Source organism: Parus major, chromosome 2 (assembly GCF_001522545.3).
Source record: "Parus major isolate Abel chromosome 2, Parus_major1.1, whole genome shotgun sequence".
NCBI classification, from domain to species: Eukaryota; Metazoa; Chordata; class Aves; order Passeriformes; family Paridae; genus Parus; species Parus major.
In genome coordinates, this window is record NC_031769.1 from 94,634,540 (window position 1) to 94,657,985 (window position 23,446).

Below are 23,446 nucleotides of genomic sequence, written 5' to 3' on the forward strand. Positions count from 1 at the left end.
CTTGTCTTCATAACCAGAGCTTATTAGAAACTTTACTGTAAAAAGTGTCCTATCTTCTAGAAATGAGTCAAATAGGGCTAAGGTTGTACAAAGGACAATTTCTCTTTACAGCTTTTGAATGGAACTGTTGCTGCTATGAACACATCTGTTTTGTTTAGCAGCAAAGACTCTGACTGTCCATAGTGGTTTGGCCCCAGATGGCAACTATGTACCATACAACCAATTTCTCCCTGGTCATCTTCCCTTCTCCCCACTCTATGATCAGGAGGAGAATTGGAAAGAAAATATAAGCCTCAGAGCTTGAGAGATGTATGAGTTGAATAGCTGAAACAAACTATAAAATATACTATATGAAAATACACTACTACTGCTGCTAATACTCTCCTGCTGCTACTACTACTTACCGTTGCTATTATTATTTTGTTATGGTTATGCTTACGGAAAGGAGAGAAGGAAAGGGGAATAAGACCCAAGAAAATCAAGTGGTGCACAATAGAATTGTTTTCACTACCTGCTGACCAGTGCCCAGCCCATCCCCAAAAAGTGATCAGAGCCTTCAAGCCAACTCCTCCAGTTTATATACTAGGCATGATGTTCTGTGGTGTGGAATATCCCTCTGGCCAGTTTGGGTCAGCTGCCCTCATTATGCTTCTCCACAGCTTCTTGTACATCTGCTCATTGGTAGAGTATGAGACTGAGAAGTCCTTGAAGTAAGCACTTCTTAACAACTGAAATATCAGGGTGTTATCAACATTATTCCCTTATTAAATCCAAAATACAGCGCTATACGAGTTACTTGGGAAAAGTAACTATATACCATCCAAAATCAGGACAGTATCTCATGATGTCAAGTTGTTCAACTCTGAAAAGGCTCTTTCCAGTGCTAGAATATGAAGAGAATTTTCTTTTAAGCAATCTTATTTACAAGTCTAAATTGTGGATTAAATTGATGCTATTATTGAAAATTTTATTCCTGGTGGTGTTCAGCAATCTTCCTTAATCTTTCTTTGACTATAAACTGAGATTTTGGACTAACCTGCCTTCCTAGTTAAGTACAAAGTTGTCTTTATCTATTACAGATGCACTTGAAATGAAATGTATTCTGCTAACACAAACACTGGCATGTGAAAACACTGTTTCCTAACATTGTCATGGAGTAATTTCTCAGCCTTGAGACTGTAAATATAATGTTACAAAGCTATGCGCACAAAGTAACAGCTGTTAACATTTGCGTTACTGACATCCTGTTGTTCAGGTGAAAAGTCCATTGGAAAAAACCCTTTTTCCTTCTCCTGGTATCTACTCTGGTGGGTGTTCAGGGGTTGTTTGACTCTTGCTTCCAACTTAGGGAATGATCTCTGACCATAAAAACCAATTAACTTCAAACTATGACTGAACGTATAAGTCTAACTTACACATTGGATAGCACTAGAGCAGCCCAAAACAAAGGCCATAATGTGAGACATCATGTCTGAAAATGTGAAACACAGTGTTTAGCTCTCCTGTATATCATAGAGCCATATTTGTCTATGAAGCTGTGTCTACACCTAAATGTTATTCAAGCAACCAAGGTCTAGATTTCTGTCCTTTTCTATTAATGAAATTGTTTTCCTGACTGGTGATTGGATGTTGCATATGTATAACGTCTCTCTCTTGTCTCTGATCCACACAATTCCACAGCAGGGTTTTTTTAATGAAAAGCTTCTAATGCAAGAGAAACATGACTGAGCCAGATGGATTCTGGCCATCTCTCTTTGCTGGCTACTATACAAGTCTTATTTGCAGCTGTACTTTCTCCTGCTGCCTTCTCCTTGAAAGCTGATGGTTGGAAATAGCCAACAGGCGACTTGAATCACTCTATCTTCCCTTTTTCCTAGTGAGAGATTGAACTAGGTAGTTCACAGAACCTTCAGAAGTAGGCTGGCATGAAGAGAAGTTTGTGGTACTTTTTCTTCTTTCTGGCTTCTTCCTTTCAAGCTGAGAATCTTTCCAGTGAATTATTTAAACTGACACAAATTTATTTTTTAAGGGGAATAAAAATACTTCTGCTTATATATGTGCCCCATTCAAGACATTTCCTTTTGGCCACTTTCAGAGATGATGTAATGGGATAAATGCACCTCTAGTCTGACCCACAGCAGTTTTTTTACTGTTCTTACTGAAATACCAGCAGCAGAGTCAGCCCTTAAAAATAGTAAAAAAAAAACAAATAAAAAATTCATTTTTACTGAAACTGCACAGACACAACAAAACATTGCGTAAATTTCCTGGGTAGAAAACTTAACTTAGATCTATTTTGGGGAAAATGGCATGAATTTTGGTGCATGGCAGAGGTTCTCACAAAAACTTGACTTCCTCTTAACAATCTTACAATCTTTGTGCAATCTTAGGTTATGCAGCACAGCTTTTAATTGATTTGAAATGCAATATTTGTTACATTGTAAGTTTCTAGGTACTCTCAGAGGGCTGTAAGCATGATCTTTTCCATAATCCAAGTGATGAAAAATTAATAATGTCCACATAATTAATAAAAATTTAATTGAGATTTAGCAAAAAGCACACATAAAACCAGTAAATTGTTTATCACTGTGGCTGATGTGTTCCTTCATTAGATTTACTAGATTATGATCTCTTGACATTTATTTTAAGGTCAAGTCTTCCTTTTAATTTAATACTTACCTAAAGAAGAAGCACCAACTTGAACAGTACTTTCTCCTGCTGGATGTACAGTAAAACTAAGTACAAAGTTGATTTTCCCCATTTCATACAGCTCCATTTCTAGTCATTATGTGTCTGAAAATATCTTGATAAAAGCAACCTCAAAAACAAAGTAGGGCTTCATATTGAGTTTTTTTAGCAAGTATTTGTGAACAAGAGTTGTATATGCACAACAGTGATGTGGCTCCCATGACCAGAACATGCTTCTCTGTTTAGAGAATTAATATAAGTAAGGAAAATCAGGGTTTTTTTCACTGTTTACTATTTTAATACAGTGAAAGTACTCAGCTCTCAATTGAAGTGTAGGAGTTTGTATAATGGCTGAACATTAAAAAAATTAAGTTTTAGGAATGTTGCTAATTTAACTAATGGATATTCATTACTCACACTGCACTTATTCAGAAAATGAATTCTGTACAAGCTGAGATCATAATGAACCTAATAAACTGTCCTGATATAGTAGCTGAACCTCTGAGCTATGCCAATAGGCAGTGGAAACATTATTACTATATACTTCCTATTTCATATAGCAAAGAATTAACCCATTCAGTCCTGACAAAAAGTCACAGAGCATATTTAACAGAGAATGCTGCTTAGGTGCTGGGTCTTGTCATATTGGATTGCTTACAGTTTAAGCTGGTTTACCAAGACAAGGGGGAAATCCCCATGAAAACCAGAAATTTGCAAATTAAAACAAATCTATTTCCTTTTCAGAATTTTTTCAAGGTCAATGAAGAGCAACAAAACTGGTAAAAGAGCTTGGGAGGAACATCCTGTGAAGAATTACTGAGGGCTTTGTGTTTCTCTGCTTTGGAGAAAAGGAGGATCAGGGGTGACCACATCCATCCATGTGATTTTCTCCTCCTTGTCTATTTACAAGACACAGGGGAATGAGTCAAAGCTGTGCCAGGGAATGTTCAAGGCTTAACATGAGGAAGCATTTCTTTACTAAGAGACTGGTGGAATGCTAGAACAGGCTTCCTAGAGAGGTGATCAATGTCCCAGGCCTGTCAATATTTAAGATGCATTTGGACAATGACCTTAAGAACATGCTTTAACTCCTGGTCAGGTCTGAAGTATTAGGCAATTGAAACAGATATCTGTTGCAGGTCCTTTCCGCTGAACTATCCTCTTCTATTCTCTGCTCTTCTGATTCAAGCATAACAATTTGAATGCAGCTTTCACATTAATGTGTTTTTCTCTGCTAGAAATAATTTCCTTAACTCTAATTAATTATTTTTGCCAAAAATTGTAACTGATAAAAGAACTAAGAACATTTTCCCTCTAAATAGTCAATTGAAAAAAAAAAATAAAATTCTCTAATCAAAATAATCTTTTATTTGGTGGAATGACCCAGGGTGCTTTGTAGTAATTCAATATTAGAGTTATCCATTCTCTCAAACAACGATTTACATGTGTATATATACATATATATACAATATATGTCTATAAAAAGAATTTTGAAATACTTAGTCAGCTAGGGTGCCAAGAATATTTTTTTTTTTTCCAGGAACTTGTGTTTGAGTTTATTTAAATCTTGAACTGGCTTTATGACATAAAATTCCTAAGATTTTAGTACACATCAGTTTTTCAAAAAAACATTCTGTATGGCATTTATTACATAGAGAGAGTGCTACATTATAATTTGATTTTATTTGTGACTTGGTTCTTTACCCTGTCTTTCGGAATGTCTTTGGAAGAGACATAATGCTGGAAATCAGTAGGAATATTGGTCATCCTGAAATTGGAAATCAAGATCATATAACCTGTTCCATGGACCAGGCTGGGAAGCCTACAAGTTTCATTTAAAATATTTACATATAAAACAAGAGCATGTTTTGGGTTTGCCAGAGCACATCTGTATTATTTGATCAGCATATATTCAGATCCCTGTTACTGGATTCAGTACACAGCACAAGCTCCTGCCTTGGTGACAGAGGGGGTTAAACAAAACCAGTCTTCATGTACTTTCACAATTCGTTGACAGTGCCATTTCTGGTCATTTCTAAGTGTCAACAAACTAGGTAGGACTCACTGCTGTACAATTGCCTGGTTTGTGATGAATTTGGATCCTTTTTTTAGTCACAGTTACTCTGTAGTTTTAATAATATGGATTTGGTAAATCCACTGAACCCTAGACTGTCTTATTCAAAGTGGACCTCCAGTGCCATTCATCCAGAGGTACTAACAAAGGCACCACCAAGATCAAGAGCAAGAGCGATGTAACTAATATGAGAATCAATAAGACACAGATGAAATTCAACAGTCATGGGAAATGATCGAGATGGAATGGCATTTTTCCTAACCTTTACCTTCACAGTAGTACATATAGACTTTGTGATCCATTATAGAATCATGTAATTGTCCAACTTCATAGTACAATTTATTTCAGAGGTTTCTTTGGTCTCTTCATGTACTTCTCTGATGTGAAAACAGTTGAGTTTATGTTTAATTCTTTGGAAATAGGCAAAAGTAAACCGTGTAATTTGCTTAATGAACTAAGTACAGTATCAGGGACTTAATGTGTTTTCCAAAAAATAGTATAAAAGCAATATCTAATTTTGATAAGTCAAGAATATTTTTTGATAGGTGTTCTATATTAATGTATCTCTGGATGTTTTTTGATACAAATAATTGTAGGAAAATACTATTTAGTTTATTCCACTGACTGTCAACCCCCACCCAGATGGCATTTGAAGGATCAAGAAGTGGAAGATATTCTTCCAGCTGTGGCATCTGACAAAGCCAGAGGCAAGTTTCTGCATAATCTCACCAGGCAGTGATGCTGACAAGTCCAGAGATGCCTTTGAGTCTGCCACATAGTTTTATTCCTGACTGGTTTCTCTTTATGTTTTATAATTTTATCCATTACTATTATTATTATTATCATTATTATTATTAATATTAACATTAATAGTAATATTAATATTCATATTATTTTTTATTATTTTTTTTTTATGTTGGAAATATTTCACTTTCGTCTTCATTTTAGGAATAGATTCTTGTGGTGTTTTTCCTGACTTCTGGAGTGAATACTTTTATGCTCACATCTTGCCTTTATAAAGCTTTTCTTACTTTTTCTGAGCTACAGTTTGATGTGTGTTTGTCTGCCATCCTAGCAGTCTTTGAGAATCATGAGCAGTTGTTGAAAAGCTATTTTCTGTGAAACATACTAGAGTCTCATCAAAAAGTAAAAAACAAATAGTGACAAAAAAGGAGTATAAACCAGTGTCCATAAGAAAAGAAGGCAGAGAATATGTTACACTAAATTCCCTTCAAATTATATGTATTTCATTACATACACAAATATAACTATGAAGATAACATATTCATGTACCAAAAATATTTTTATTCATCTTATCTACTCATAAGCCATTAACATATCAGTCTGATTGCTCTGTGTCCTTTACAGTGTACTTAGTCAAAGTGTGACTCCTGGTGTATGCTTCCCTGCTTGACTGTAAACAAATTAATCAAGTATGTTTCTGTTATCCTTTTAAGACATTCTCTTAGCTACAGAAAGGAAATGAAAACATGCAAGAACGAGGTGCTTTGTAATTAACAACCATACCTTTGTTTGGTTTCAATATCTTATTCATCTCAAACACAAAAAACATACAATATTTAACAGTTTCTGAATTAGTTGACTTTGCAAGGAGAGGAAACCTTGCCAAATACTGCAACTACACTTAACCAATGCAAGCATTGCATGACCTTCAGTATTGTGTTTTTCAAAAAAACCCATAAGATAAAGACATATGGAATTACCTTTATAAACTGTTAATTAAAGCTAAGTGATCTATACATTTAATATCTTTAAAAGCAAATTAATTTAGAAAAATCCTTGTTACTGAGATTGTGGAAGATCAGCTAGAGCACATATCAATTTACCTGTTCCTTTTGATAGTGCTTTCTTTATTTTTATTTCAAAGAACAGAAAAGATTAAATCCTTTTTCATTGAAGACAGTATCAAAACCCCACATACTTCTAATTAACTAGAATTTCATTAGAGTTTTCTTTTTTCCCTTTTTCTAAAATAACATCTAAAAAATGTGTGCCACTACTCTCTATTTAGCCTCTTAAACATTCTCAGTTAGTGTGTTGGTTGTGTTTACAGTACCAATGCATGAATAAAGATGGAATTTCTATTAAGAAAAACACCTTTCTTTTGGGCTAATGCCACTGTTAACTTGTACCTTTGTTTCCTTCTTATTTTGCTCATACTTATTTTACACAAAGTCAAAATGGTATTGCAGCATGAACACACTCATATTTAGCAATATATAATTAACCACTGCATAAAATATTGATTACATGAAAACATTAGATAAGAAATCTTGCTCTATTTATTCATCAGACAGAAAAAAATCTTCCAAAAGAGAGTGCCAAGATGAATACTTCTTTTAAAAAAATCTAAACCAAAGCCAAAACGGAAAACTTCTTAAATTAAGACTTTGAAAATATTTAAAATTTAATAAATTACCAGGAAAAGAAAGAATGTCTCATGAAAAATCTGTAGGACGCAAATTTATTTATTTATTTGTTTGTTTGTTTAATTGGTTACTTGCTGCATAACATTACCAAATGTTTGTGAAAAATCATCAAACATTCTCTTTTTCACAAAGCCAACAATTATCAGGCAGATATCCTGGGATATAACATAGGATTCCCTATGTCTTCCCTGTGTTCTTGGCATACATCGCCTGGCATCCTCTGTCCAGTTCTGGGCTCCTCAGTGAAAGAGACACATGGATATACCATAGAGAGTTCAATAAACTATCGCAAAGAAAGGACTGCAGCAACTCTCTTATGAGGAAAGATTGAGAGGGCTGGGAATTTTTAGGCTGTGGGAGAGAGGGCACTCACTGTATGGATATTTCAAAGGAGAGTGTAAAGAAGACAGAATCAAGCTGTTCCCGGTAGTGTCCAGTGACAGGAGTACTGGCAATGGGCAACACTTGGAAGTACAAAACCTGCAATGGAGAAGCAAGAAACACATTTTTACTGTAAGGGCTTCAGGGTCCTTCACCTTGGAGGTACCCAGAAGCTGGATGTGGTCTTGAGCAAGTGGCTCTAGGTGACCTTGAGCACCGGGGCTTGTTTTGACACAAGGCAGCTTGTTGATTACTACGTGTTTGGTTTGTTTTGGTTTTTGCTCCTATTCTAATCTACTCTAATCTCTGTATGCCGTGGTGACCTCTAATTTACATTTTCAGGCAGGCTGATAAATGACTGCTCCAAATCACGTATGTGAATAGCCCTGTGTTATGGTGATCCCAGCATTTCCCTCTGTATCCAATTTGTATGTCCATCCTTAGAAAAATCTTTCAAGTAGCTTTATGAAGCTCCAAATTTGTTTCAAAAAAATTATTTATCTTTTGTCTAGTCCTTAGCAATGTTTCAAGTAAAACATTCCTTGTAGCAATTAGCAAGTTTTAGCTGTCATATCTAACGACTTTATCTTAAGAGTTTGCAGGAGAGAAATACATTTCAATTCAAGAAAGTATAAAATTTATAAAAGTTTTACTATTTTCAGGGCATAAAATGTCTCTCTTTTAATCTTTTTATTGGTGTACATTAGAAGACAAGTTAGCTTAACAGAATTCTTATTTCAAAACTCTTCTGAAACATGCATGTTGAAACTCTCATTAATATTCAAGCAATGTTTTCAAAACTGACAGGAGGTATACGCAATATTTAGTTTCTTTGCAGTAGTTGTGTAAAATACTAAAGTACCTGTCATGAATGTATACTAAATAATTAATTTCTCTGTAAAATTCCAATGAGAGAGAGTTTTAGTCTGCTTTTAGAACCTCTTCTATGTAAATGGGCTTACATCACGCTGATATTGAGATAAATTATTGTTTGTGTCATTTCTCACAAAAAAAATGAAAAAGGAAAAAATAAAGATAGTTTGCTAGTTGTGTTAGTCATCTCTCCCCCCGACTGAGTATAAGGGTTGTAATTCTCTTTCCTCTCCTCCTGGTTTTCATCCAGCTTTCTAGGGTGAGAAGTTCATACAATAAGCATCTTTTAAAGGTATTCAAGTAAAACATATTTAAAAGAATGTAGCAAAAGAAGCATCCATCCTCTACAACCTTCTATTTTACATATATATGTACATATACATATTGTTTATGGAGAACGTTATATTTCATAATAGTCATACACATCCCTGTTGTATTTTCAGAAGAAAAAAGGAAAGTGAGAAAGTATGTTTACTCTCTGTTTTTCATTCTTCCTCTGTTCCAAGTTTTGAGTTGTTCTTTATTTGTCATGAGGATCAAAGAACTGGAATGTCAGAAAAGTAACTCAGTCGACATTTCTCGAAGGGCTCTGAGTGCACCAGGGGAATAAGAGAATGGATATCATGAGCAGAGAAGAAAGACCTGAAAATGGACGGGTTTTCTTATAACAGAAAAAAGTAAGTTAGAAGGACAATATTCTGTGGATGAAAGATGGAAAGAGAGGAAGAACAGACGTATTACAAATTTCTTTTTTTTTATCCTTGTTCCCTCTGGTTGGTTTACTTTAAATGTGGTGTGAATAATCAAAGGTGTGTTAAACATTTTGCATCTAAACAGCAGACTTGAAGTGAAATTTGGGATGAGAAATCAAGTAAAACAGGATGTAAAACATGTTTTCCAGAGTCCATAAGATGCAAAATCACCACTTTCTAAAGAATGTTCAATTCACATATACATACCCTATGAACATATATATATGTCCTTCATTTTATGGTACTAAATGGAAGAAATGGAAGAGGCCAAAGCACTTATCATGAAAGAATACATTTTTTCATATGACCTCATCAGAAAAAGGCAGTCTCAGGTTTTAAAATGAAAACAAGAAAATCCCGCTTCCACTGCAGAGAACAGAAGGATGGTGAGAAGGAAAATATTGTAAGAGAACAGTGACTGTGATCAATATTGTGACAATGCAAATACAGAATTTTTGGGAGAGCGGCCATGTCACAGTCATTTTGATTTTGCACAAAAATGAAGCAAAATACTTTTGCTACTGAATGTTACTGGCTCAATCACAGTTACAACTGACCTTTATCTTCTCAGGGTTTTCGCAGATACATTCATGAGCTCACTAATACTTCTGAGTGTTTCATGGGCATCTTGCATTGATTTTAAAAATAAAAGGGGAAATAATTTGCCTCTTCACTCGTATTTCCCTATATATCTTCTCATATAGCACAACACTGAATTCAGATCTTGAGTGCCTGGATAAATACCTTCAGCAGGAAAATTTCAATCGGAAACAATCCACTCGTTTGTTAACTTCCAGTCCCAGCTTTGACTCATTTTATATATGTATTTATATGTATATCTATATATACTTAGATGGCACAGTTTGAGGTCTAGATTTTACTGACAGCAAAGAAAGAGGCTTTGCAACTTGCAATCTATGATAAAAAATAAGAAATAAGGAGAGTCCAGTCTTCGAACCTTGCTGAGCCAATCTCCTTCACAACCTCGTATGTTGACGTTGCTTTGCCGAGCAAGAAAATTAAGAAGAAATAGAAAAACAATTTAGACTTACATTTCCAAACTAAATAAAGGAGTGTAAAACCAGCCATAAACTAGTCCTGTATGATATCCCTTTGTACTATCACTGAACAGAAATTAAAATGTGAAGAGAAATTAAAATGTGAAGAGAAATTAAAATGTGAAGAGAACATCTCTAAATCTATTATGTGTTTTTGAATTTCAGCAGTGACAAATGCCATGGTAATACTGGACTAAGTTTGAGATAGAGTTTGCTGTTTGAGCAAACTCATACCAGCAAAGAACCATATAATATAAATCATGAATATCCCAGTCTTTCATTATTATTGCATTGCATTGTACTTATATATTTAATATTAATAATTATTTTTATCTCTTTTGCTCCAGGACATTCTCATCTTTTATATTTTCTGTAATTATGTCCCATGCCATCAAAATTTTACGGGCACCTTTATCAGTCTTGGAAAATTTCACTGGCCATTAAAACAAGTGTTGGATGGCCTGTTAAGACAACACACATTTTGGCAGATCTAGCTCTTTCCACCAGTGAATCAGAAGACTCAGCTGCAAAGAGATCATAGATTGAAAGTCTCTGCTCAGCAATCTGCTGATTTTGTGTTTCCAGGGTGCAGTCTAAGGAATGTTACCTGGAGAAATCTTGCATCCCATTGACTTCGGCTCTAGGCATAAGCATGAAAGGAACCATCAACTTCATTGAGAAAGAAATTTTTTTTAGACCTAGAATATATTCAATAACAAAGGTTCAAGACATCCTCAGAGGCACGTGGAGACAGTTACTTCCATTTTAGCATGGATTCCATTTGTCTTTCTAAAACATTTTCAGGATTTATTTGGGTAGTGCTAATTGTGCATCTGAATACCTGAAGTGCATTCTTGGATCTTACGCAGAATGTCCAAGTCAGTTGTCAAAATCGTCAGCATTCCTTGACAATGCGTTCATGAATTTTGAATTTAAAAAGCTGCAGTAATTTTTAATTTGATAATTTTAGGTCACAGTGCAAGCATAAAAAATGATGAGGTTTTCTACTGCTACTACTGGTAGCAACAGCAATAATGCAAGGTCTACTGAGGAAATTACTGTGTTACTTGTAATATTGGACTATTTAATTTTTCTTGTTCAATCTATTATTTTTTTTTCTTTTAGTTGCCTACATTAAATACAGCACTGCTTCTGGAACAGCACAATTTAGCCCATCTTGCCTCAAAACTTTTTTTACCTAAGACCATGTGCATTTTCTAGTTTCATCTAAATTTTAAAGGCAAGTTAAAAAGGTGTTTCTGAAAGAAAAACTTAGAGCTGTTAAGTTGTCTGGTACATTGGCCAGGGGAGAGTACCAAAAAAATGTGATTATATGCATATATTCAGGTACATTACTGATGTACTGGAGATAGAAACAATTTAGATGTTGGCCTAATAGGCACAAGTGCATGTTCTATGTAGTACTGAAATAATGAGACCTGATTTAAAAAAAAATAAAATAAATTAAACCAAGAAGGCATTAAAGAATGCTGGAGGATAAAATTTACATGTTGATTAAATGACAGTATTTCACCCTTCTTGCCCTTGCTTTTCATTCCTTGCCATCTATCATTTAGAAGCGCTTTCCATTCAGTGCCAACTGAATCTTCTTCATATGATAAAGTAGATTAGGCAGGACAGAAATCAAGTTTTAATAACTAGCATGGAACTAACGCCTTTTTGTAGAAAGTGGGAGCATGGCATGGGGCCCTCCCAGCCCCTAGGAATGCATCTCCACTCCTCCAGGGCAGCCCCACTGCCAGATTTGTCTGCTATGTAAAATTTAAGCCTTGAAGCAATATTTCATGTGAGGCCAGTCTGGACCCTCTGAAGCCTCAGAGACCCTCGATATTTGAGCATGGCATTGGGTATAGCTTTCTAGGTTAATTTTTGTATCTATATTTTATTTTTAAGTTCTAGATTACCTAACTTATCCATTGTTTTTTGTGTCTTTTTTTTCCCCCCCTAAATGTTAAAGTTTCACCAATAGTTTCTATTTTTATATAATGATTATGTGTAATTAATATAGGTAGTTATGTATTAATTTAAATAAATAATTATATAAAAGCTAAATTAAATATATTACTTTTATTTGCAATTATTGTTAGATAGTTAACTTCTGTGTTGGTTAGTGTTTATCCAGTTTATCTCTCTGAGAGATGCAAAAATTGGGTTTTTGTGGTATGACTAAGTTTTCATTAGCATTAAATTGGGTTATTGTGGTATGACTAAGTTTCATTTTTGGCATCCCTTTTTGGCTGACTGTTGAAGTTGTATTCTGCTCCATTACCTGATTTGGAGCTCAACAAGTAGTCCTTCTCCTGTGGGTCTATTTAGATAGATATTTTTTTTTGGTGACAACTTCCCACTTTTGATATGATATAGTAGTCCTTTATTATTGAGACTTCCCATTAGATCTTCTTACTGCCAGCCTCTTTCTCAGTCTGCCAAGTGGGACACTCCTGCCTCATAAGTTTGAAAAACTGGCTGAAGCTGCTGCAGCAGTGTCTTCATTCATTCATGGGTTCCCAGAAATGTGCCTAAACTAGCAACTTGTCCCATATGGGTACAGCTTCTGTATTGTACATCTTTTAAAGTCCAGTGTAACACTAGATAGACCTCAGATAAGTGAACTGCTTTGCTTCCTGCTTGCCAGTTTTAGTACTGTTACTTCATGGTAATAAATTCTGAGATAACACTAGGGCTGTCTGTGACAGCATCAAATCTATGGGCAAATGAGTGATGTACAGAAATCAGGCATGGCTGAAAAATACTTTGCCTTCTGCATATATTTTTTGGTTCTCCCTCTTTCTCTGTCTTGCCTGTCTTCTTTTGCTTTCTATGTCCTTCATCAGTAGCTGCTGATGGTTTTATGCCCCCAGTCTGGGTCCTAATTGCTACGAAATGAGCAAGTGGGAGACAGCTGAATTGGTAGGGAAAGAAGGGAAATTGTTTTGTGTAGAACTGAATCAGCATCTGGCAGGGAAAAGTCCACTCTACTAAACTACTGAGTCATCAGCACAATTGTGCTCTCTCTAGGGCTTCAGGCTCCGATGGTGAGTGATGAATCAGGAGTTTGATTGAGACCACCTTGCACTTCTCGGGTGCTATGTCATTGTAACATCCTCATCTCTCTCCAGTTCTTCCCACTGGCAGTGCTATGACTCACCATGCAGCTCACAGGACACACACTAAATCTAAACTGTAATTAGGGCACAAGTGGAAAACTCGGTTTGAACCACAGTGAACATTTGGTCATGTCCATAAAACATTTGCACAACTTGGAACTGCTGGGCTAATTCTGATGAAGAGTCTGGAGCTGGGGTTACAAGGCCACAGCCAGAGACACTGCACTTGCAGTTATGCAGATATGCCTGCACTTCATCTTCCCAAATGATGCCCAGAGGCTGCCAGAGCAGTCATTCTTTCACTTTTATGAGCAGTGAATTTACATTAAAAGGCATTTAAATAAAGGCTGTAGAGTACGCTTAAAAGATGTTGTTCCAATTTGAGACTTTATTATGGTGATGTGGCATGGTGAAGTGACCCCACACATGATTGAGCTGGGGTGCCAACCTGCCCTAGAGTTCTGTTAATAAGGATTGGTGAGCCTGGAGGCAGCAATGTTGGCAGGAATGCTGATGAGCCTCGTTAGCAGTGTGCAGCTCATTTCCTTTTGAGAAAGGTACACGCCTGTGGGGAAGAGCTGGTAGTGAAGCCAGTCAAAGAGCTCTGCTTCAAATAATTTATTTGGCTCACTTGGTCTACCATTGTAAACAAGTCTTGCTTTTTGTGAATAAACTCATTAGTCGCCTGTTTTTAAATAATTACATTACATATACACATTGGAGACAATATTTTGCCCACGATTTTCTCTGTAACTTCATGCACAGAAATCTGTTCCTTAACAGATTATTTGCTCTGCTAAAAGGATATGTCATATTTAACATTTTTGAAGATTCCTGTAATGAATGAGGTACAATATCCACACTTGTCACAGCAGTCATACAGTCTTGCAGAAGTAGTCCTGCTCCTATTTCCCAGTGGTGTGAGCCAGCATGTTCTGCAGGTACTACCGTCTGTACTTGCAGCAGTGAAATAAGTACAAAGTGCATTCAGGAAGAACATATTCACATACTTAAAGACTCTGTCTAAGAACCTACAAGGGCAGCAGACAGCTGTTACAATTAGGAAAATAAAGACAGCCTGCTCTGCTTGCCCATGGCTCCTCAGATGCAGGTTGGAAATGGCAGAGAGCTGGATCAGTTGCTCAATGGTGTTTTACCCAACTACCCCACTTCTGTTGCTCTGCTGGAGCGCTTCAGTCCTGAGAAGGGGAGCACTGCTTCAGTGTACTTTCCTGAGGGTTTTTAAGTCTGGGTGCTGCAGATCTAGGCTACACAAAGAGGGCAAGCATCTGAACAAATTCACACAAATGGAGGAGTTTAAACATGCTCACGTGAAAAAGTCCATTTCTATGGACTGATTTATTTAGGAGTTCTAGTCAAAGTCTGGAGTGACCTGAATATTTCTGAGTAAATGGTTAGTTTCTTGATATGGTAGATGAACTGAAAGAAATGGAATAAAAATATTTGGGTGTAGAATTATAAAAAAATAATTTCTGAGTTATTTTCTTCACTTTCTTGAGTGCAGTTGGAATGTATTTAATTTTAAAACAGCCCAAACAGAAACCTCTGAAAGCTTTTCAATTAAGCCAAGAAAGAGTTTGGCACATATATTAATTTTTAATATAATATATTAATTCAGGTCTACTTAATTGTTAAAAAAAATCTTTAGATTAAAAACTCATCTTTTCACCAGAAATTTTCCCACACCTTTCAAGAGCTTCACATTCCCTTTTACTTTTCCCATGTAATACCTGCTACCAATTATGCTAGACAGGTTGTGTGTGACCTCCTTTTCATTGCCTGTGGGCTTTGCACCTACTCTGGTTACACAGATACAAGGTAGATACATCTGTCCAAAGTGAGTCCAACCACTGAATGTATTCCATTAGTGATAGAGACAACTATAAAAGGGATAAGAAGCTAATGCTTCAGTGCAAATACAGCCTAAAACTACACCTTCATCAGGATTTTTTGACCAGCTCTATTTATGGTGTGCTAGATTAGGTTTGGTGGAAACAAGACCTAATTCTTTAAACCAGAGTAGAAGTTAACATTTCTTCTACTGAACTCATTTATAAAAGTGGAACTGACTGGTCATCTATTAGTCTGTGTTTCTCAAACTTATAAAAGGACCTCATTTTGCCAAGGTCCTTTTAATGGTGACTCTCCTTTCAGGCTGGTAACCTCCATCCTTTCACTGATCCTGCTGTAGTGGTAACTTTTTGGAGGACTAGCTTTTTAAAGCAAGAGCAGTGCAATTTCAGAGGCCTTTCTCTCCAACAAAAGAGCTATTATTATTTGGCCTAAAGCTTTTTATATTTGCATCTGTAGACTTCTTAATTTAAACAGATTTTTCTTCCTCTTTTATCTCCTCTAAAATTTTCCACATTCAATAATAATTTTTAGAGCTTTCTTGATATATTTTTTTCTTCTTTGCTGTTCGTCTGTTATTAGTAGATAATAATATTAATACTACCAATAACACTACTACAAATAATGCTGTTCTTATGCACCCCCCCAGATGTTTAGGTAGATGTGGTTTTGCAAGTTCAACTTCAAGTGTAAACATTACTGATGATCTGTGCCAACATATTTTATCAGCTTTTCCCTTCTTATGATTATATTTGAGATAAAATTTGGAGGGAAATTTATTTACATAATTCTATTTCCACCTGCACTTCATTAATAACTAAGTTATTTGCAAAAGCAATTTCCTAGTCAGTGGTCAGACATAATAAAATGCTCCACATCTTAAATATTTCCAGTGGAGTAAGTAAGTCTGCAGCCACAGGAAGAGACTGACACTACAAAAAATGAGTTACATTTCCTATGTGGTCTTATTCCTGTATTGTTTGCATTTATTTTCTTTACAACGATTTGCCATATCAGAAATCTATTGGCTTCACATTTCACCATGCCACAGTATGAACTTCAAGGTATTTGGGAGCAGAGTGACCCAGCTGGCAGGTAACTGTCCTGAGTGTTCCTCAGCCTCTCAGCTTTATAAACCATGTCCTGATCTCCAAAGTCTTGTGCTGTAGCAGCATGTACCTCTTAACACTGGACTTTGCATCCCCACTACTTTTTCCTGGAAAGAAAAAAAATCCTTCACATCAGGACAAGCTGTTCTTTTGTTCTCCAGAACGCAATCCATGTTCCTGGCTTGGGAAAATTGCAAAATATATCTTCTTCTAAGAAGAGTTTCATGTTTCCTAAGTTTTCTTCTGTAGGCAGAAAAACAAGTCATGGGAGCCATCTTTTCTGCTGTTTTAGACAAGCAAAGTAATAGGACAGAATGAAAATGGATAGTTTAGTTCTACTGTGTTGCAGACAATGAACTCTACAGTAAATTGACCATGAAGAAAATACTAAAATAACAGGAGGGAGTAGAACTTTACTTGGAAATATTTGCTATCATTTTACCAAAAAAATACCCCAAAAATTTCAGATTAACAAAGCTCCCTTCAAACCAAGTTATGTATGTTAAAGTCTTTATTAAAATAGATGCCAACTAAGTCCTTCTAAAAACATAACCTATTAATTAATAGAAGCAGAAATAGGAAGGAAAGCTGAATGCCAGTAGGCTAAATGTTAATAGTTTAATTTACAGAATGATTAAAAAGAAAAAAACAAAAAAATTTTCACATTCATTCCATGTAGCAAAGTTAATGTTACTGTACTATTCTTTCAAACCTCCAGTGTGGGTTTTTTGCCTCCAAGTTTACTCTGAAATCTTAGTGATTGTCTCACTTTTTTTTTTTTTAACAGCAGGTTATAAGTGAAAAAAACCTGCTACATGCATTAATCTCACAGAAGAATCATTACTTAAATGTTAGAGCATTAGGCAAAGCTCTTCTGTTTTCTCACCATGTCCTGCCCCTGGCAGGCCATCACTGGCATGATGTTTGGGGTTGTCCAGTGCTGGGGCAGTAGATGGACTTGATGATCCTTGCAGGTCACTTCCAACTCAAGATAGTCTATGATTCTTTGCCAGAAAACCATTCATTTCAACAGTGAACCATATTTCATCATATCTTGTCCTCTAAACGTCAAAACAGTAAGGGAGTTCATATAGGCAGCTTTATAAACCAAAAGTTTCTGCCTACAATAAAGGATTTATTCATTCCAGGATCAAGCAAAATCTTCTAGAAAATAGGAAAATTAAATATCTTTACTTGATTGTGATACTATACTTAAAAAATTTCCCTTCTTGATCTCATTTTGTGACACTCTTGCTGATGCTAAGCATTATTTACTCTTCAAGTCATGGTATTACCAAAAAGCTTACTGAGAGATACAGTGGTTTAGGTACTGTCATGATGTAGAAGGTCAGATTCAGACTGCTGTGCTATGCAAAATAAATTCTAATAACAACATTTAAAAAGGCTTCAAGTACAGATACTATGCAGCTGAGATGAAATAAATAAACAATAGCAATAATAATAATTATTATTAATAATATTAATAACAAAAAAATTAAAAATAGTTGGAATGGTTTTCTGCTTGTGTTTTTCTTTTTCAAGTGAGTGAAATTAGATAGGTTTCTGTCCCTTATTTTAGATAATTCAGTCTTTGGTTTTTAAAAGAGCTAAGACTTAGCAAATATAATTAAGGATGCTATGTTTTAGAGCTATATTTAGATTTTACCAAGATTTGTATGTTTTATTGCTTTTTATCTTTTAACAAAAATCTTAAAATTCCATGGTAGTTCAGTTGAAGTTTCTTACAAAACAGTTGACATTCTTTATGTTGTTCAGATACTGATATTGTGTGAAATCAAAATAAAAATTGTTTTTTCTTCCTTTAATGACCACTATCAGCTGAATATTAGAAGACTGAGTGGGTAGATTTTCAATCTAAGTTGTTAAAATGTGAAAAACTAGCATTCACAGAGGAAAATATACATAGGTTTCCTAGCATAATATAATGGGAAACCCTCATTTATTCTATTGTTTTACAACAAAATTTCTAATAAATTTTACCTTCATTGTAATACAGGATTGCTAAAGTACCTCTTTGTCTACAAAGGATGCTAGTATGGCTATATTTGCTGTTTTAGCAGAAGAATTTTTATAAATTCTTTCAGTAATGTAAAATGGAATCCAGTGAGGGGGCTGAGAGACTGGGTTCTGTTTCTTTTAGTTAATACAGTTTCTTTCTCTAACTGTAAAGAAATCTTGTCCAGAATTAAAAGAATCAGACTTGAAAACAGTGTGGACATTTATTTAATTTCAAAGCACACAACACGTTGCTTATGTCTTTTGCATAAATTTCAGAACAGCTGAATGGTTTATTTTATTTGTTTACTGGGTCCTGTATTTTGAATTAAAATGTCTGTAAAATCTTCTGTACACAGTCAGCATATCTGTTAAACAGTGTTGTCAGGCAAGGATTTCCTAATCAAATTTATGGCATCTGTCAACATATGTTATTATGGATAAAGAATTGCACTGGCTAGCTGAATCCAGGTATCCTAGAGAAGTTTAGTATTTTCTGAACCTTACTGAAACTGAACTTTGGAAACTGAGGGCACTCAGCAGCTTTCAGAACCAGGCCCTCTATTTGTGAGAAGGTAATGAGAGTGTGCTGGAATATTTCAGGCAGAAATAAACTGACATCAAGACATGGGTAGACAGAAGTCATGACACAGGGCAGTGCTAACATCTGCCTCCTCTAACATACTGTAAACAGCATCAGGAAGCTCCTCAAAGCTCCTGACATTGTAATATTTGTCAAATCCCCCGGAATGTGGAGTTAGCCATACAGTGTATCAAATGTCAAGGTGACTGACATCAACCACTGTCACACTGGTCCTGTAAGCCATCCTTCCCAGGGCGGATGGCAGCAGAGAGGCTGCATGGAGCTCCTGCTCTCATGCTGGAGCTGGAATCCTAGCCTAAACAGCCAGCAGGAGCTGAGAGTGTGGCTAAAAGCCCAAATGATCAGATTGCTTTAGGCTGATGTGAGCAGAACTTGTTTGTTGTAATTTGAATTTCTATTATAGCTGTTTATTCAACACTAATTGAGGTCTTGAGCAGAGTTTTGTAAAATGGAGCTATGCCCACAAGCCTCATCTTTTACAGACAAGCTTAGCTTCAACCAGCATTATCCTTGATATGTAAAATCACATAAAAAGTGACAAGCCTGGAAGCCTAATATAGAGTTTCCACATGTTTATGTGGACAGATGGCTAAAAGCACCATGGTTGGTGAGTGTTAAATTCAAAAAGCCTGACAAAAGCAGTATGTATATGTTTATTATAAGTTTTGCCTAAGATTATCTGAGCACCCTAGTTTGTTTCAGTCACTACAGATAGCTTGTGGCAATAGACATTTTTTCTAGTTAACAAGGTAAAGAACAGAAACAAATTAATTAAAAAGTAACATGACAATAATGCTGCTGTCCATGCAGATAGACTTGAGACCATGCTTGAATAATCCTTGATGATAAAAACACATTTGTTTCCCTTAATAATGTGTTACTCCATAAAAAGAAACATTATTATATTGTGAATTTGTTAACTTGCTAAAGATTTAAAATAATTTAAAACATTAATAAGTGCTTCTCAGGCATGCATTATGATTTATGCTCATCAATATGTTGACAAATATGCTTGAGTTTTTTGTGAAAATTTATTCTTAGGATATGTGTACAGAAAAATACTTCCAAGTGAACACTGGGGAATAAAGAAAAGAAAATCCTTAAAAATTAAATATTTTTTAACACTTCTGGCAGAAAAAGATGTCAACAAAACTTAAAGAAAATATCAGAACTATTTGTGTCCCTCATCTTCATTTCTTCTTGTACTCAGAGGACTCAGGCTTTACTTCACTGTTTATTACAGAAGAGAAGCCATTTAGAAATCTCCAGGCACATTGTAAAAGAATTATGATTCTGGTAATATATGGATATTTTCTAGTTCTTCCCTACTGTTTCCTCCATTATAAGAATTGAATTATATTACAATACATAGATTTTAAAAAAGCATAGAGGATGAAAACAATAATTTTCACAGTGAAGGCAAAAAAAGCCTGAGAATTAGTGTGCAATTTATGATTTGACCTTTCAGATTTTTTCCACACTTAAATCTAACAGAAAATCACTACCTTCATGTAAGGTGCCATAGCTCCTAATTTTTAAGCTCCTGGTCTCTTGTTGGAACGTAAGCCTCAGCACTAGATGCCTTTAAGTTCTTCTCCACAGGATCTAGAGAGGATTAGGCACATTACAAAGGTCACTAAATTCCACATTTTCCTCAATAGAAAATACTGTGGTTTTTCATTCTGCTTCAGAACATGCTTATCCAAGTCTGAGCTGTAGGCAGGTGCCTTCAATGAGTACCTGAATACAGATACTGAGGATCTCTTCTGAACCTAGGAGTTCATGGTAATTGAGCAGGAATCACTTTTTTCTTTCAAAATACAGTCAAGGAAAGAAATCATCCAACTGTACAGTTGGTTCTGATTTTTATTTACATGTTGTTTATGAAAGACAGAAAGTTTCTAGAGAGCTGAATACTTTCTTATGTATTATATTAAGTTGCTGATTGTAATATTGGACATACCTTGTGTTTGATATTTCATATGCGTAGAGAGGAAGGCAAAATTAACATAGGAAAGTGAGAAAGTGAGAAAAAAGAAAGAAAAAAAGAAAGAAAGAAAGAAAGAAAGAAAGAAAGAAAGAAAGAAAGAAAGAAAGAAAGAAAGAAAGAAAGAAAGAAAGAAAAAGCAAGAAAGCAAGAAAGCAAGAAAGCAAGCAAGCAAGAAAGAAAGAAAGAAAGAAAGAGACTCCTCATAGTTTTAATTTTGCATTTATTTCTTTCTTATGTGTTTATTTGATCTCAGTTAGAATTTTGTTGTTGTTGTTTTCTTTGATTTTAATTGAAAATATAAAATGCATGAACAGTTAAAAAGCAAAAAACAGAGCACATACCTTTTACTCTTCAAGATAAATTTTCTGAGTTGAATAATGACAAATTTTTGTGTGTGTTTTATTTTGACATCACAAACTCTTCACGCCTCTTAAGCAGTTTGAATAACTAGAAAGCCTTGACGGAAAATTTTCTTATATATATCCATTATAATGGCTTGATGTTTTTGTGGAAAGGGAACCTGGTCTTATATCTATTGCATGATGGAAAAAAACCCCAAAAAACAAATGGTTGCAATCATGGAGCCATGGAATGGTTTGGGTTGGAGGGGACCTTTAGGGTTCATCTGGTTCCAATTTCCTGCCATGGGCATTGACACCTTCAACTAGATCAGATTGCTCAAAGCACAATCCAGCCTAATCTTGACCACTTCCAATCATGGAGTACCCACTACAGACATATTTATTAATGGCCTTAGTAAAATGACTGTCTTCATCTTTCTTTTAAGCCCCCCTTTAGGTATTGAAGGGTCACAATAAAGTCTCTCTGGAGTCCTCTCCATGCTTAAAAATCCCTACTGTCTCAGCCTGTCTTCACAGAACAGCTGTTCCAGTCCTCTGATCATTTTCATGGCCCTCCTGGACCTGTTCTTTTAGGTCATTGTCTTGCTTGGGCTGTGATTGCTAGAGGTGGACACAGTGCTCCAGGTGTGGCTTCACAAGAGCAGAGTAAGGAAGAAAATCCCAGGGTCCTCTGTATTACCCTGCTTTCTGGAAGGAGGATGTGTAAATATTAGACTGAGATAATCAAATAAAGATAAGAAGTTGACACCAGGGGAGAGAGTCTGGGTTAAGTATAGGAGCAGTTCTTGTTAAATGCTGTCATCTTTCTTGGCACTAGTAGAGGAATACCTGCCATAAAATTGTTCCCAAAATTGTTATCAAAGATAAATATTCTGAGAAAAATATGTTGGAATACCTGAAAGAAAAGGATTAAAATAAATGGCATGAAATTCACAACACAAATTTCCAGGATGATGAGGACTAAAACACTTTTGCTGTACACTGAAATGTTATGATGTGGAAGCCCCAGTCAGCTTTCAGGAGCAGATAAATTAACCATGAATATCATAATAACTCATGGCCAGTAAGACCACATTGTACCTATTCAGACCTCTAGGACTAAATACTATGAAGGAACTCATAAATAGATACTTAAAGGTTTACATCTGAAAAAAAAAACCCAACCAGGCAGCGATGAATGGCTCATTCTGTGAGACACAGATCATCTGTATTAAAGACAGAAATGAATAAATATCCTCTTCTTCAGATATTATGTTCCTGCCACACTCCATTTAGTGATAAGAATTAAGGAATACACATACCAATAACATCTTATTGCATATTAAACTACTCATCTTAATATGTGCTATTTTTTTCTATAAAAATACTCTAGGGTTTTAGTTATGGGTTTAGATATGGTTTGTGATATGGGTTTTAGATATGGGACATTAGAAGATCTTCTTAAAAACTTACATCATAACTTCAGAGTTTTGAGAAAACACAACTCCAAATCTGGACCAATATTTTGCAGATTGACACTTATTATGCAATGAGCTCTATCTCAGTTTGGAGGCTGAGCTAACCACACTGGTATTTTCAATAGATTTAGAGTGTGAAATTCCCATCAAGGAAAACAAGACATTAAGTTAACACTGGTAATACCTAATAAAGTAGGATGGGGAAATTTCCTTAAGTGCTTTTTAAAGTTCTTCCCTTTCAAGGTTTTATTAAGTGTGGGATCAGAGCTACCCTGCTTATGAAATTGTTGTTGCCATGCAATTCTGAATTAGAAACATTTTCTCTAAGTTTTAGTTAGATATTCAGTTGTTTTCTTATTCTAAAATAGATTTGATATTTATGAAATGACAGAATAAAAGCAATAAAGATGAATTTCATCAAAGACTAGAAGAAGGTCTAAGCATGAATATTGTATGGATGATGAGTTTTATTTGCTTAAAAGTAACTTAATCTTTAGCAGATTCAGATAATAGCAAGAATTCTACTTGAGAAGTGAAAGAAATTAGAATTCTAAACATGTCTATTTCTGTAGTTTAAGCACAGTTATTTTGTCTAATCATGTCTTATGTTTGTTCTCTTTGATATTATGAAT